We start from the raw sequence: 16,851 nt of genomic DNA, 5'->3' as shown, positions 1-16,851 counted from the left end.
ACAATAAGTACAAAAAGAAATGTGGCAAGTTTTAGCCCGGTCAAATTAAGTTGGTGGCCCTCACGGAATAGAAAAAAGAGGTTGGAAGCTAACCTAACCTAACCTAACGCGCATTTTGTATGAGAATCGCTGTCGTCGGTTCAACTCCACTTTAACTACTAAGTACTCCTGTTTATGTTATGTACGATCACTTTATATTCGGACTAATCTCTTGCTTCTATGCTGTTCTGGGAGCATATAAAAAACATAGAACACGTTCAGCTGCTTCTCTTCCCGGGCATGTCGTAAAAACCGACAGAGGGATTGTGTCCTCTAACATGATGGACTAATGTTATGGGCGATAGGCTGATCCCTTATCACCATAAGGTTCATCATATCCATCTTTGGACTTCGTATCAACAGTGGCTGCAAGTTGTCTTTGATTACTTGTGGCTCTGCCCACCCCATTAGGGATTACGGGCGTGAGTTTATGTATGTATGTAATCTCGAAAAGCATGGGATATTTCAAGCGGCTTTTACTGTTACATAGTCGTAAGACATAATTCCTTAAGCAACGAATATAATACATTACACTTATACATACACATACATATTTTTACATTCTTTTATTTTTTTAATCCCTCCCATGCATGAAAATTATATTCGCTTTGAACAGTAAATTGAAACTGTTTAAAACAATATTCTCTCGCTTTAATCAGATTTTAAGCCACTTATGTCGTTCATAGTTTACATTTGACAATTGCCACTTAATTAGTACGTAATTGCGATGTGCTATCCACTTAAAATGTTAATCTGCGCGTTAATGTGTAAATACTCAACGAATAACAATGTTTAATTAACCAAAATTTTCATAAAGGCATCATCTATCACGCCGCATCATACCTCTGCTGAGTATAAGCCTTCGCTATTTTGCACTATCCTATACCTAGTCCTGCGTTAGCCTCATCCACAAGTTTCCTGCCGCCAACTCTTAAAAAACTTTATGCAGGGAAATTTTCAAGTAATTTTCCACGGCGACTATTTGTTTAATTTACTAAATTAAGCCCACAGTTTTTCTGCAAATATGAATCTGCAACTGTTGTTGTCTATTTCTCAAGATTTTGCCTACGACATGGATAAAGTTTTTATGACATAAGTAAGTACGTATTAAAAAACATATTAAAATTTTAGGTTATACTTATTGATTGATTCAGCCTTAAACCTGTTTCCGATAAAAACTGGTCAATATATAATAAAATATAAAAAAAATATTTTGTCCAGGCCTTTTATAGTCCACAGGGTATATAACTTTAGCCAAAACTAAATAAAACTTTAAAATATAAAACTCCTAAAGAATTTCTTTGAAGATTTATTTCGAAAGGTCTAGAAGCGGCGCAAAGGTTCCTGAGATATTTGTCATGAAGGATTCGCGTCTAAAGATGTACAGCCAGTACAATATTTTATCGCCAATATCATTTACAAACCAGACGTCTTTAGCCAACTGACTTTGTTATTACGGAGACCTTGCCGATCTTATTTTATCGTTCAGATATTTCCAAAGTTCACCCCACTCTGCCTTATACCGTCACCTTTAAGACTTCAATAACTTTGACCTTCATTATTTACAAGGATCCGCCAAATATGTTTTCGATACCTACATAAAATGCTGAAGTCTTTGAGACGTTGCGAAAAAGGAAGGTTTATAGTGTTAAAAACATTTTTTCTTCCTCATATTATGAAATACAGTCTTCTTCATTGTTTAATTATGAATCTATGAAAGAGAAGTAGCAGCATTTCGCTCGGAGATCATTATGCTAAGCTATTTTTTTTTTTTTGACATGACTTATTGTAGATTTGCCGCGGATGGCATTAACTGCTTGGCCGGAACTTATACTAAGCAAAACGTACACAAATCTGGTAACTAGACAAAATCTCACAGAGAGAAAATTTAAATCGAAAAAAATCTGACTCGAACGGGACTTCACATGGACAGGAGAAGGCTTAACAAGAGCTGCGGGTTCAAATCCCGTACGAGTCAGATTTTTTTTCAATTTAAATTTTCTCTTTGTGAGTTTCCCTAAGCACAGGTGAGTGCTATAATAACAAAACTCATTTAGACAAAATCTATCGATTCTCAAGTGCATTTGATTGAATAAGTTATTCTTTTTGTTATAGAGTGCGATTACGCCGGTCTCACATAAAACCTATTCATGGACGGAAGCAGAGGAGGCGTACGTTTTCCGCTGGCAATAAATATCCCGCATGTCAGCTGTTGGGCCCAGCTACGCCATAAATCGCCATAGAGGTGTCTTTCGTAATAAATAGGTACACTTAAATTAAGTATATTTATTTATATTATATATTTCCGTTCAAATGTCATTTAAATGTTTCTTTAACATGTCACCTGATTTATTATGATGACCCTAATCGGTGAGAACGCTCTTCGAAAAACTTCCTTCTCGAGCTCTAAAGCAATGAATGTATTTGTGGACTTTATGAGTTTGTAGTCAAGTTTGAATCGTAGATAATTGTGACCATGGTCTAACGACCTCCGTAGTCCAGTGGTTGAGCGTTGGGCTCACGATCCGGAGGTCTTGGGTTCGATTCCCGGTGGGGATATATCACAAAAAATACTTTGTGGTCCCTAGTTTGGTTAGGATATTACAGGCTGAACACCTGATTGTCCGAAAGTAAGATGATCCATGCTTCGGAAGGCACGTTAAGCCGTTGGTCCCGGTTACTACTTACTGATGTAAGTAAGTAGTCGTTACATGAGCCATGTCAGGGGCCTTTGGCGGCTCAATAGTAACCCTGACACCAGGCTTGATGAGGTTGGTACTCCACCTCACAACCCACACGATAGAAGAAGAAGAAGTTACCATGGTTACCAGGATTTATGCCCGGTCAAGGGTTAAATGGTGGGTGGTGGTGGTTATGATTAATGGCTCGCCCCCTATGACATGGATCTTAAACATAACTGGCAAGGTATACCATATGTACTTATACTTCTTTGCCTATCCCTTTGGGGATACAGGCAATATATTATGTTACCCAATCGGTCATTGTAGAGTGCAACATAAAAATCATAAGAAACCGCAGATAGTATTCCTAGCCCAACTCCAATTGTAATAGGGTAGTTGCCAAGGTTAAAGATAAATTATGAATTACTAAATGAACATAACATACTCGTAAACAGCCTATATACGTCCCACTGCTAGGCACAGGCCTCCCCTCAATCAACCGGAAGGGGTATGGAGCATACTCCACCACGCTGCTCTACTGCGGGTTGGTGGAGGTGTTTTACGGCTAATAGCCGGGACCAACGGCTTACTAAATAAAGACAGACATAAAACAGACGAAAAAAATTGTCTTTTATCTGTTTAATCACTTATATATAGATTGTAATCAATAAAAACGTAATAATATGTCCGGTATTTTATCACGTTTCTCTATGACGTCATAGTATGCTTTTATACAAATTTCATAGTAGTTACGTGTTTTGACGTTTATTAAAAAGTAACTGATTTGACTAGTTGGAAACTAGCCTATTGTAGTAAGAACTCAAAGCTATAGGTATAAAATTACTATAAAAAAGCAAATGGCGCATTTACAACTAATGAATGCTCTTTTACCATTTATAGTCGCTCATTTGTAGCGAAAATGTCGTTTAAAAATATCCAATGTCATTAAATCGCGATAGCTACATTGTCACTTTTAAGGTCTAATAAATTTCGGGCGGTGGCCATTGTACGTTTATTGCAACAGAAGAGCAAAGTGATGTTGCGATGGGAAGAAAAACACAGTAACAGAGTTGTACAGTGGATGTGGCTGGCGGCCAGCCAACGCCAGGCTAGGGCTGCGCAGACACCAGACTACCAAGAGTTGTAAATTCATTGCCCAATTATCGACCCCATTTCCATAACCCACGTCTACTAGTACTGAATGTCAACTGCATTATTTATCTGCGTCTACACGTGTCACAAAAGGTAAATTATTTCCGAATAAGTATTAACGCAAGTATAAAAACTAATGTCAACCCTAAGTTCGTCCTCTACAACGACCTTGCTGGTGACGACTCTAATAAACTGATAGCTCGATGGAAAGTATAAACGGACTGCATGTTATGATATCCGGCAACTTTTGTTTACTCGCTAAACTGCGCGGTTACGGCACGTAGCGCCGTGCTACGACTGCTACGCTGACGTAGCAAAGACATTCATTCTTCTACACGTGTACGCTTTGTAAAGCTTTCGCTTACATGAATGAATTTACGCTACATATCCTCGCTAATCAAGGTCTTCCGTGTAATTCATAACGTAAGTAAGGTTTACGTTATGTATTACAGTTCCTTATCAATATAAGGGATTATATTTTGCGAACCTAATTCTTAGTAGACATTTTTCAAATAAATGTAATCCATATGTTGATGTAAATAGGACAAGAGTCCATCAGCAGATAAACTTAACCTTTCGCCACTGGATCATTCCGTAAACATCTTGACAAACAAGTATATAAAACCTGTTGTACATTCAGGTCACCTCGTGTACACGATCCCATGTAGGTAAGCTACAGTGATGTCTGTGCATCACAGCGGCTCAAGGGTTAGCACGGCCGGGGCACGAAATTCTTGTTATTTCACTAAAAGCATTTCAGCGACCGCCATACGTGACCCGCCGCTCCCACACGAATTATTCCAACAAAATATTTCATCCCTTCCAAAACATTTCGTGGATTCACTTCATTTTACGTGATTAGGATTTTGCACAAAGTATTCGGGATACCCTTTTAGATATATTGCAACTGGTCAACTCCAAAATATTTACATTATTTTACATCGTTGTTTTTTTTTTGACGTGACTTATTGTAGATTTGCCGCAGATGGCATTAACTACTTGGCCGGACAAATGGGGAGCGCTGAAGGCTCTCACCCGATACAAATTTTACATCGTAACGTTGGCATGTGCTTCGTTTTTATTGTTTTTTTTTTTATATTAAAGTCAGAGACGAGTGTATAGATACCCTTTTATTGTCTTTCTATTAATTTCTCTAAAAAATAAACCGATACGAACCGTAATCCAATTCTAGCTTCAATTATTTGCACTAGATACCTACACAGAAACTTTTTGCGGAGAAATATGAATCATAATCCAAATACTCTTTACTCTAGTGTATGTACATATTATAATATATCTTGTTTATTCCGTGGCCCCAGCTGAGAAATTCAGGTTTAATGAATAATTATTCATCATCATCAATTTAAGAGCCACGCTCTTGTCAGTGTAGCATTTTCCATTGCAGTCTATCAAAGGCCAATTCCTTAACTTCTCTATAAGACACGACGTTAACCTTTTCTTTAATCTGTTCCATGTAAGCTCTTCTTGGTCTTCCCCGTCCTCTCTTTCCGTCTAGCTTTCCTTCTTTTGTTTGCTTTTCTTCTTCTTTTCCTTTGAATAATTATTATTTGAGAAAATTTTATTAAATCAAATTATTTGCGAGAACTCATATACTTACAAAAAAATATTGGTAAGATAATTTACATAACAAAGCTTTGATGCATTGTTAAAAAAATTGGTCCATTAGTCTCCTATTATGAAATTATATTTAAAATATATGCACCGAAACGAAAAGAGTGAAATGAGGCGGCTACCCAACCTACGACCGCGGCTATATATTAGACTACATTCATGTGACTTGAAGATTATACTTATCTGTATGAATGTATGAGTATAATATGCAAATGGGATAGCTGTGGGCTGTAGGTCATGATGTCAAGGTCCTTATCCATAGAATTTTATATTCGTTGGGTACTTTCTGGATTATCGTACGTACCTTCTGTTCTGAATGAAACTTAAGATGAACTTGGAAATAAAAGTACCAGTTTTATGCCGCAGAATTATGATAATGAGATTTCTTTTTTAAGTGAAATTGTTTCAAACCCGTTTCATTCCTACAAGCTTATAGATATAATTTTGTCTAGTTTTTCGAACCTTACTTTCATTTCTTTTTTTTCTTGTATGTATGCATGTTATATATAATAATTTGAAGATCGTAATATGCAATCCATTGCATAGATAAATAGGTAAAACAAAGATTTTCAAATCGTTAATCTAAAGCCTTCTGTATATTAATTACTACTTAAGAAAGCTTTTGACGTTCCATTAACTTGTTTAAAACACATTTTACACAATGGCCCCGATTCCTGCAGACACCGCCTAATTTTATTTTAAGTTATATCCGTCGTTTTCATATCCGTCGAAAAGGAAAGGGACGGATGATTCACAGCTCTTAATTTTAGGAAGAATGAGTAAATGAATGAATAACCCGGGCGAATCAGAAGGTACGTCGCTGGTATGCAATCCGTTTGACGTGCTGTCTACTTAACTGTGTCGGGTTATTGACGGGTGTAAAATTTTTAGACGGTTGGTTTAGATTTGTGTTAAAATTGACGTGTGTTCCATAAATTTTATGCTTGTCGATTACCCGTCCCTTTCCTTTTCGGCGGATAAGAAAATGACAGATATAACTTAAAATAAAATTAGATGGTATTTACAGGAATTAGCACCATTATATATTTAAAACACAACTAAATGATAAAGATAATTACTGTGAAACCAACACTTTATCGCCAAAGGAAGAAAGAAAAAGGTTTCGTTTTAAAAAAAAGTGCTAAAAGCTTTTTGTGAAATGGAAACATTTGACAGCCTTCTCGAACGAAACCTATATTTATACTTTATATCAAGTTTCAGATAGCTCAGTCAAGAAAATGTATCTTCATTATAAATATTGATGAAACGAGTAAATATATTACGGGGTCCCACCTGTTATTCATCAACGTTCCAAAATTTTATTAAGCTGTCTCAGGTTGATTAAATGAGACGGAGTGGCTGAATGATGATGGATCTGGCACGTGGCGGTAGTAGCAGACGGCTTGGTTTGTAAACTTGTAGTGCGCGCCTGGCCTTACCTGAGAAGGCCCTTCTTAAGACTCTCTCCCTAGTGACCTCGTGTCGAATATGACCCTGAAAGGCAGATCTTTTGGACGTGATGGTATGGCGGTTCACACACGTGCGGTACCACGTCGCGTCCTAACGATACATGATTTAACACACGAGTGTGCCTGGGGACCATATGATAACTAAAACACTCGTTAAAATCAGGGGTATTGTGTACTTTAATTACAATAATAACTGCGTAAACCTCAAACTGAAGTAGTTTACATGTTTGGAAATTTTGAAAATGTTGGTGACATATGTATTATGTAACGATAACTTTGATGGCTGATTCAGACCATGATTCTGAGTTGATATCAAGCGGAATTTTCCGTCGCAATATTATGGTACTGAAAATAATAAAAAAATACGTCAATCGCGACTTGGCCGATGTTGATTTATAAAATAAACCTTTTATTTTTGATTTAGGTACATCAAGGGAATAACTAGATGAATAACAGTTTTCAAAACATTATACGGTCAGTAACAGTCAGTCAGCAGATTCTAACAAAACCAAAAGAACAGGAGTTACACGGTATAACGAGAAATCGTAGTACTCAAGTCCACACCCATGAAATCGGAAGACGGAGTGGTTGGTACGTGCTAGTGCTACCTACACGAACCACAGACTCACAAATAATTCAGATTCGTGCCAAAGCGCAGATTTCCCCGGTGTAAGAAGAACAATAATTCTCTACTTTAAAATACTAAGTAATCATAGTCCAAGAGGAACCACCACTTAAACAGGGCACTTCGATGAAGTTGATCAAGGAATCAAATGTTTAGCAGAACTTTCTTTATGTCTCTGTAAATAATTTTCGTATTTTTGGTTCATATTGTGATCTTTCTATTTCTTACGCATTTTCATTCCACTTTAACTAACCTATTTTATTTGACGGTCTCAAATCTTTGGCTCGAACATTAAAAATTTTATGTCAGTTTATAACTGCCAACAAACGCCGACATTAAACTTGGAAGTTAAAATTGATTTATGGTTTGGCTTCGAAAGAAGTAGAACACGAATCGACTTTACATTTCCAACCGACAATCATGATGACCATTTTTCTTCAAAATTAGTCGCCATTAACTAAATTAGAAAGCCATTTTGCTCTTATAATAGACTCATTGCGCACGGAGGTACTATTTATGGGTAATTGTAGTTGGCGTGCTAGTTGCACGTAAAGTGAGTGGCCGCGATTGGAATTAGCGTAGTGCAGGTCTGCACATTTCAATAAGGATATATCTGTAAACTCTCTTGGCAGGCGTCCAGGGAAAATCAGAATAACACGGTCTCTCGCGCCCACGAGTATTTTAACTATACGTTGGCCCCGCGCCGAGTCAAAGTAACGACTATTGAGCGCTGTGAAAGCTGTGATTTCTATATTTCCCTGCCTTTCTGTTTGTTAACTAGTAAACAAGGTATTGATTATGAAAGTGAACAATGAAACACACAACTGGAAGGTGTATGCGCCTATTGTTTGAACAAAGCAGTTTGCAAATTTTCTAAGTAGTTGTGTCCAAAGAGTAACACGGGGCTCAGGCGGTACGTCACGTGACTTGGCGCGAAATTACCTTTTATTTTGCAATATATGTTTTTACACAACAGCCTCTGTGGTCTAGTGGTTAGAGCGTTGAGCTCACGGTCTGGAAGTCCGGATTCGAATCCCAATGGGGACATTGTCGAAATTACTTTGTGACTTCACTTTTGGACATTGCAGGCTTGAATCACCTGATTGTCCAAAAAAGTAAGATGATTCCGTGCTTCGGAAGGCACGATAAGCCGTTGGTCCCGGGCTACTAGCAGGCAGTGGGTCGTGTATAGGCTGTTTATGTCTTTTATGTGTGTTATATTATGTTTTCTATTGTAAGAGCTCATTGTATCAGTTTTTTAATGGTTTTACGTTAACAATACAAATTGTATAATAATAGAAAACAAAAACTCGTTTCGACATAAATAACCTTTCATATATGTTTTACAAAATATTCAGGAAGTCAAAGAATTGGCCTTTGATAGACAAGAATGGAGAATGATACAATGACAAGACCTTGTCTCCATGGTAACGATAGGTATTCCCATATTTGAATCCAACTATTCATCACCAATGTCGTGTTTATAAAGAACTCGATATTTCATTTCGATAATCAAATCAAAATTTCAATGCTATGAAAATAGGACAAAGCCCACAAAACTAACCAAGAAATACAAATAAATTCCACGAAATAAGTTGTCGCGCGTATCCTAATTTATTCCGGCATATATTAATAAGTAGAAACTTATGTTAAAAATGATCGGTATTGGTTATAAGGCGAACGATAAATTCCATTCATAGTAAAAGTTTCCCGGGGTCCGCCCTACTGAGCCACTAATTAATTGCCACAGCTATTTTGGTACGAAGGACACGCTTACCGTGACGAGAATGGCTTTCCAACAATTATGGGAATAGGTGAAAACAAGTCTAATATTTTCCCAATAACAACCGATTACACGCCCCATTTCCTCCTTTTTCCGAGCTTTTCCGATAAAGTTTAAACAACTGGTCGTTTACATGAGTGTTACATTATGGTATTTAGATTACACCCATAGTTTCCTTAACTTTATTTTTTGTAAATTTGAATACAAATTCCTAAAGCGGCCATCATCACTTTTTTTTATTCATATACAACATAATGGTTTCTGAAAGAGCCAAGGGAAGTAGTGATATTTTCTAAAAAATCAATGCAATTTTATAATCGTAAATAAGTTAAAAGCGTTTTTTTAATATTTAAGTACGTCAAAAATATGCCATTTTTGATGCTCGAAGGTGCTAAAGAGAGGCTGATTTGTGGTGTCAGACAAGCAGACAAATCGTATTAAATTTCAAGTTACGCCAAACGTAAAAATCAATAGAGGCAGACGGGAAACAACTTCATCTATAATCTACAATCAAGATCGGGCAGTCCAAAAACCTCTACTTGTTTAAGTTTTTATGAAACAGAACTCAAGGTTAGAATAAGGGGAACGGATTGGTAACGCAACGGGTTAAAAAGACCACATTGAAGCAATTCCACTAAAAAGCAATATACTTATAATACTTAAATACTTATCTTAACTCACAAACTGTACCTACCCCTTGGGAATTGCGAAACATTCCCGCCACAAGTATCCTAGGATTACTTAATGGGAGGTCTCGGCCACGATGTAACTAAAATTTGTGAAATAAAGAATTATATATTTTTTTTTCATTTTTTTTGCTATATGCGCACATGTCAAATTGCAATATTGCTTTTTAAATTAATTGCTTTGATGTGACCTTTTTCCCTAAAGTCGTATACTTATATCATCATAAAAATGACTACTACAGATTATTTTCTATCAACTTGTATGCCAAAGACATGTTTCGTGTGTAAAATAGCTTAATGTCTATAGACGATATAATTTGTCTACACCTGAATTGCTTGACTTAGTTTAGCCTAGATCTGAATGACCTAGAACCAGGTTTATAGCTTTCGCTCGGTGTCAATTAAAAATAATGGAATTAACATCTAATTAGATTCTAAATTGATCGCCATTGTATAAAAATGGAAAAGCAATTTGGTCGATTCAAGATAAATTATGAAATTCTGATTACTAAATAAATACAAATCTAAAACTAACGAAAATCATTTTCTTTTTTCTATTTAACTTATTTATGAATTCTAATCAAGGAAAACGTATTAATAATAAGTCTGACATTTCTATGACGTCACAGACGTTTAGTAAAAAGTAACTGATACGAATAGTTGGAAACCATATAGAGAAAAGTAACTTTGGCATTGTATTTATTTCCCAAGTTAGCACTTACTAAATTTTTTTTTTTTTTTTTGACGTGACTTATTGTAGATTTGCCGCAGATGGCATTAACTACTTGGCCGGAAAACTTACTAAAGGACACTTGCCCTTCCTCGGTTTATATGATAAATTCAGATGTGTTGGATATACTATATTTTGAAAAAAATACATTCGGAAGTGATTTTTGTTAAAGAAACGTCGCAATAGGCAATCTAGTGTCAATCCAGGTAAAAAATGTGGTCTCAAGTTTTACTCGGATTGAAATTAATGAAAGAAATCGAGGATTGATGAGAGAAATCAAATCAGAATGGAATCAGAATCAGATGAAGAACAGGGTGGTTAAAATCTAAGAAAGCAATATTGCGATTTGACATTTGCGCATATAAAAGTAAGTGCGCAATGCAAACATTTTAACCCCCAGAAGCGCGTACTTAGTACCTGGTTTTCACTATAACACGCTGATATACAGAAACCAATGCGAGATTCCACCATGCAAACTTAGAAGTCAAAAATACACATGAACATGACTCAATCACAAAACTAAAAAATCTTTACCCGACTTCGGCGAAGCAAAAAGGAGGGTTATGTGTTTGACCGCTATGTATGTACATAATATATGTGTATATGTATATAGGTCTGTTCCAACCTAACTTCTAAGCCCCCTGTCAGTATTTTTAACAAATGAGGTGTCACTAGAAGCGTCTTGATTTTCCGATGGTTTTGTCGTTACGCTAAATCTGGCCTAAAAGTAAAGCTACTAAATACCGCTATTCGGAATAATTTCATAGAAATATACCTTATTTCTTGTTTCATACTTTTAAGAGCGTGATTTTTTCGGAGCCGGATTTTAGTATTTAAACTCGTATTTTTTATTACTACTTAAGCTGGGTTCCTACAAAGTTACTTACATTGTCACTTCCATGGGTTAATTAATTTTAGCTGGTGTCTACGGACCTCGTTTATCATCTTAAAACATATTTGTCTTGCAAGACATATATCCTGTTATCACCCTAGCCGGCAAGCCAACTAGCGCAGAGTACATCAATCACTTAGGTCAGCAACACTGGAACACCAGACAACAAAGAACAACCACCACACTCTCGGTTTTTCTAGCCAAGAAGGCAAAGAGTTGTATAACACAGAATTTGTAGAATTGGCCAATAAAACAATATTAGTCAAATAGATTACGACCTTAAGAAACCTATCTGTAACCTGGTAAAACATTTCTTCGTACCATCTTCAAGCGCCTATACAAATGAGTGTTAACAATAGCTCTGCTACAGAGATTATGAACATGAGATGGTGTATTCAAGTGAAGAAATGAAAAAAAAGGAGAAAAGAAAGTTGCGCCTTTTATATCCCTACTTGTCGTCATATTGAGTTTTTATATCGTCATGTGTACAATAAATGTAGTATTAAATTGGCGAAGGTCGCTCGTCAAAGACTTCGAGATCTGTCTATTAAGTTGTCTATCGTAAGACATCCGCTGAGTCCTGCAGCCTCGTTTCGACCACGTGTCGGACGACGCTCAGTGGGTAGGCCCGTTACAAGGTGGACCGACGATCTGGTGAAGGTCGCGGGAAGCCGCTGGATGCGGGCAGCGCAGGACCGATCGTCGTGGAGATCCTTGGGGGAGGCTTATGCCCAGCAGTGGGCGTCGTACAGCTGATGATGATGTACAATAAATGATTGAATAAATGATACTTTTAACGTCATAATTGTTTTAGTCATACATCTCCTATCGTGTAGAGTTAAGGTGCCTGGTGGCGTTTACATAACCTCACGACTATATTACCAATTAGGGTAGATCAGATGTACATCCATCACAACATTCACTAAGTACCCATGCTTCACGTTTAATGGGACTACATAAATGAATTAAATGAAATTTATTCTGTGCATGGTATTAAGGTTACAAACAGCTGGTATATTTCATTGAGTATCACCAAATACTACCTTTTCAGGCATACGCACAGATTATAAAGTAGGAGTATTAATAAAATTACCTCTATATAAAAAACGAACGTCGTGTCTTATAAGGAAGTGAAAGAATTGACCTTTGATAGGCAAGAATGGAGAAAGCTACACCGACAAGAGCGTGGCTCTTAAATTAATGATGCTGATGCTATACAAACAGGTAGCCATTGAAAAAACGTAAAGGCTTTCCATATTCGTGTGATCAAAGTCACTTGCTTGCAATGTGTGTGTTCACACTTCGGTGTCTTGATCCGACATAAGACATAGGGAAAAAAAACATTTTGAGTAGGTATTATAATATGCATGTGGACAAAACTCACCCCTACATCAATCTTCGTTTTGTCCAGCCATTTGTCACACAGTGACAAAACATGTGCAATTTGCAAACGAAACGTCCACACGGCGCCCCTGGGAGCCACTATAGCGACAGTTACCCTGTCTACTGGATTGAATGAATTAAAAATATACGTTTTTTTTCGTCGCTGTAGTTGAGAGTCAATCAACGGGACGTTCGTCTATCATACACATTGGCCCGGCGATTGCTTTGTGCCGCAGGAAATTAGTTTCCAACTTGCGAGCCAGCTGCCTCCAAAGGTCAACTATACATTGAACGTATAAATCGTGATATCCTCGGAAACAATGTTCTGTTCCCCAAATGGGATCGACAATCCTAAAACTTACGTCAATCCCCAGTCCTCGGGGCATAGAAAGGCACAATAACGTCTAATGTAAGCCCGCCGAGAAAGCAATGTAATACGACTTTATATTCATCTCTATTTGACGGTAGTTTACGGCCACGGATACTCTCAAATAGGAAGTTTGTACCCTTTTCTCCATTTATTTAAATACAAGAGCCTAAAAGCGACTTACTTATGGTTATCGTCGAAGGGGGTAACCCGTTACCAGCAATAGAAGTAGGTAATTCAGAGTTAGGCCTGCGTTGAACACGCAACCACGATTACCGGTAACAGTCATTCGTTTTGATTTGAGATATGAATCCAGGGAAAAGTATTAGCGGAGTATTACAGTGCAGTGTGTCTTATACCTGGGACATGTTTCTACCACTCATTTGGAACAAGCAATTCATACCACCCACTTACATAAAATTCTTGCTCAAAGAATTTGGTGTGAATTCTGTTAAATAATATTTTATCGCCGCGACGTAGATATAAACATAATTTTAAAATAATCTACTGGGCTTAAAACAGTCGAATCGAAGCAGAAACGTCGGTAAAACTTTTAATAGTTCTGTTATAAAATTATAATATCATTAAAACTTCATTTAATCAGACAGCTGACAATCTTGATTTTTTTAAACTTTCGGTTCGCCTTGCTCTACTTCAAAAAAGATTTTATTTCAAGTGTTTTGATCTACATTTCATTATATTTAGACATTTCAAAATAAATAATGTCTTATGTATAATAACAAGAGATATTGAGCATTGGAAACTTCAGTGTTGGCCCAAAAACCAATTCGTTCCAAGCGATTAATACTGGCACTAAATCTTGTTAGATTTCTACTTCGCGATTCCTAAAAGCATTTCCACCACATATTTTACATTCAAAGCCAAAAGAAGCCAAAGGCTAAACGTGGAGTGATAAAAAATGCAGGAATGTTAATGATCTTGGACACGAAACCCACCCATCTACATTAACCTGTGAACCAGGGTCGGAAAGAGGCGGGGCCACAATCCCGCTAATATAACAATAACTGAAAACCAACCTTTTGAAATCTGAAATGAAGTTTAAAGTGATCTCTCGGCCATGGCGACCACTTCGACTCCTAGTCGGCACGACGCTGATGCGCCCGAAGATGACTTATGTAGCCTATCTTTACAGTTTAAAGTATACAATTTTCTAAAACCTAATACCTACGTAGCTGTTTTTAATCATATTTATTTTTATAGGTTTACGATCTTCTTCTAGCGTGTGGGTTGTGAGGTGGATTACCAACCCCATCAACCCTGGTCTCAGGCCGTTACTATTGAGCCGCCAAAGGCCCCTGAATGGCTCAAGTAACGACTACTAACTTACATCAGTAAGTAGTATCATCATCATCAGCCCATTAACGTCCCCACTGCTGGGGCACCGGCCTTCCTTATGGATGGATAGGGAGATCGGGCCTTAAACCATCACGCGGGTCCAGTGCGGATTGATGGTTATTAACGACTGCTAATGCAGGCGGGACCAACGGCTTAACGTGCCTTCCGAAGCACGGAGGAGCTCGAGATGAAAACTTTTTTTTTGTGGTCACCCATCCTATGACCGGCCTCTGCGAAAGTTGCTTTACTTCAACAATCGCAGACCGAGCGCGTTAACCGCTGCGCCACCGAGCTCCTCCCAGTAAGTAGTAACGGGGTATGAAACATTGTGGATGGGCGGGGTGGACCGAGATTACCTTAACGCACGCTGCGGCATTTGCGCAAGTTTCACTTTGGTAAGTCACGTTGAAGATCTCGAACAACTTTTGCTGAAGCTTATAATACATAGCGGTAATCAAAAATTTAAAAAAAGCAATGTGCTCTCGTTTTAAAATAGAATACTTAATAAAAATTCTAATATAGCATTATAACGTGATTTTATACAGTGCAAACTAATAAAATTAAAATTGCATCTCAGTGAAACGCCGTAATATAGTTATTACGTCGCCCGTCGTGGTTATTGTCCATTATCTGCCAGACTGCTTGCTACAGCGTCGAATATTGTTCAAAAAAGCTTTGGCCGCAAAATAAAGTTGTGTATGCGATGGAATGACAACAATTTATGAATGTGCAGCGATAGCCAGTGACAGCTTAACTGCATACAACGATGTGTTCTACTGTTGACACGACTTAGCTTACTTAGGTGGCATGTCGAGGTACGCCTACTCTTGCAATTGCCTGTAATAAAACAAAATGGCAAGTAAATACGTGTAATCGATTACCTGGAAAGAAAACTGTAAATCACTCCATAAGGTAGCCATAAATTAGATCGAATTATCTAGCTTGTGGCTCAAATTGGTAACACTGCATTATCTAGGCCGGCGTCCAATTTCGTTGGATTAGTGAACAGCTCTTTATAATTTGCATAACACCAGCATAATGCACTATTACTTAGTAGTCTCCTGGTTACACGAAAATGATTCCCTGTTTATAAAAAATAATTCTTTACTTCATATTATACAAATACAAATATACTTTATTGCACCAAAACAAACAGAAAATAGTTACAAAAGAGCCTTTACTAGGTACATGGCAAATGGCGGCCTTATCGCTTCATTTCATTTATGTATAGTGTGCAGCAAAATACAACGTAGAAGTAGTAAATTGATCATTACTATTCAATTCTGATAATTCACAATAGGTACTAAAAATAAACATCACTACTAACAAAGAAAATAAAAATCGAAGACACAAGAGGTTCCGACAAGTTATACAAATATTTCCCTTTGACCTTTCGCTTTCATATTTCAATATACCAGCCAGAGCTCTCCAATGACGTACCTAGTACTTTATGTAACTGTTTCGTAATAGCCACTATTAACGTCCTGTCATTCGAGCACACAATAACTGTCACAAACATTCTCCCACAGATTTGATAAAACTCGCTCTATGGAAATGCGATTTCAAATTACTCGTTTGTAAGTACCTAAATGTTAACAGCTATTAATTTCTGTTATATTTCGACACTTGAAAATAAAAATTGCCTATTTCTCCATCAGGTGTACTGTAGAGTGTTCGTAATTACTGAAATTTCCCCACACTACTCGAGTAACAAAATATAACCAAAACAATATAATTTATATTGTTTTGGTTATATTTTTACACTATAACCCTTTGCGTATCGTTTGACTGCAAAATCATAGTGTTATATTCATGTCATTTTTTCCAACTGTCTGCTTTTCTTTTCGTAACTCATCCTTCAGACGGGACATACTTCACGTTGCTCCACATTTTATAGCAATTTATCACGAATTTTAACTGGACAGTATGGAGAATAAAATTGTCACTGATCACTCAGCAGTGCTTTTATCGATTTTTCAACCTATTTTGATGAAACTATTAAGTACGTAATTTATATTCGTATATAATGTATTCGTTTGTCTCCGTGTGAAGTATA

The 16,851-nt window shown here is 37.1% G+C and overlaps 1 protein-coding gene and 1 long non-coding RNA gene across 3 annotated transcripts in view; one reads left to right on the top strand and one right to left on the bottom strand.

Moving 5' to 3' along the window:
- LOC126381856 (uncharacterized) overlaps nucleotides 1–16,851 on the top strand; it is a 148,053-nt gene that overhangs the window by 60,146 nt on the left and 71,056 nt on the right. The gene's annotated exons all lie outside the window — the stretch shown is intronic.
- LOC126381875 (uncharacterized) overlaps nucleotides 1–16,851 on the bottom strand; it is a 76,836-nt gene that overhangs the window by 12,970 nt on the left and 47,015 nt on the right. The window contains exon 3 of the long non-coding RNA XR_007568992.1: nucleotides 15,594–15,632. This is a non-coding gene — a long non-coding RNA (uncharacterized LOC126381875). The remainder of the gene's footprint in view (nucleotides 1–15,593; nucleotides 15,633–16,851) is intronic.

Source organism: Pectinophora gossypiella, chromosome 3 (genome assembly GCF_024362695.1).
Source record: "Pectinophora gossypiella chromosome 3, ilPecGoss1.1, whole genome shotgun sequence".
Classification (NCBI taxonomy): Eukaryota; Metazoa; Arthropoda; class Insecta; order Lepidoptera; family Gelechiidae; genus Pectinophora; species Pectinophora gossypiella.
This window is presented reverse-complemented; position numbering and strand designations above follow the sequence as displayed.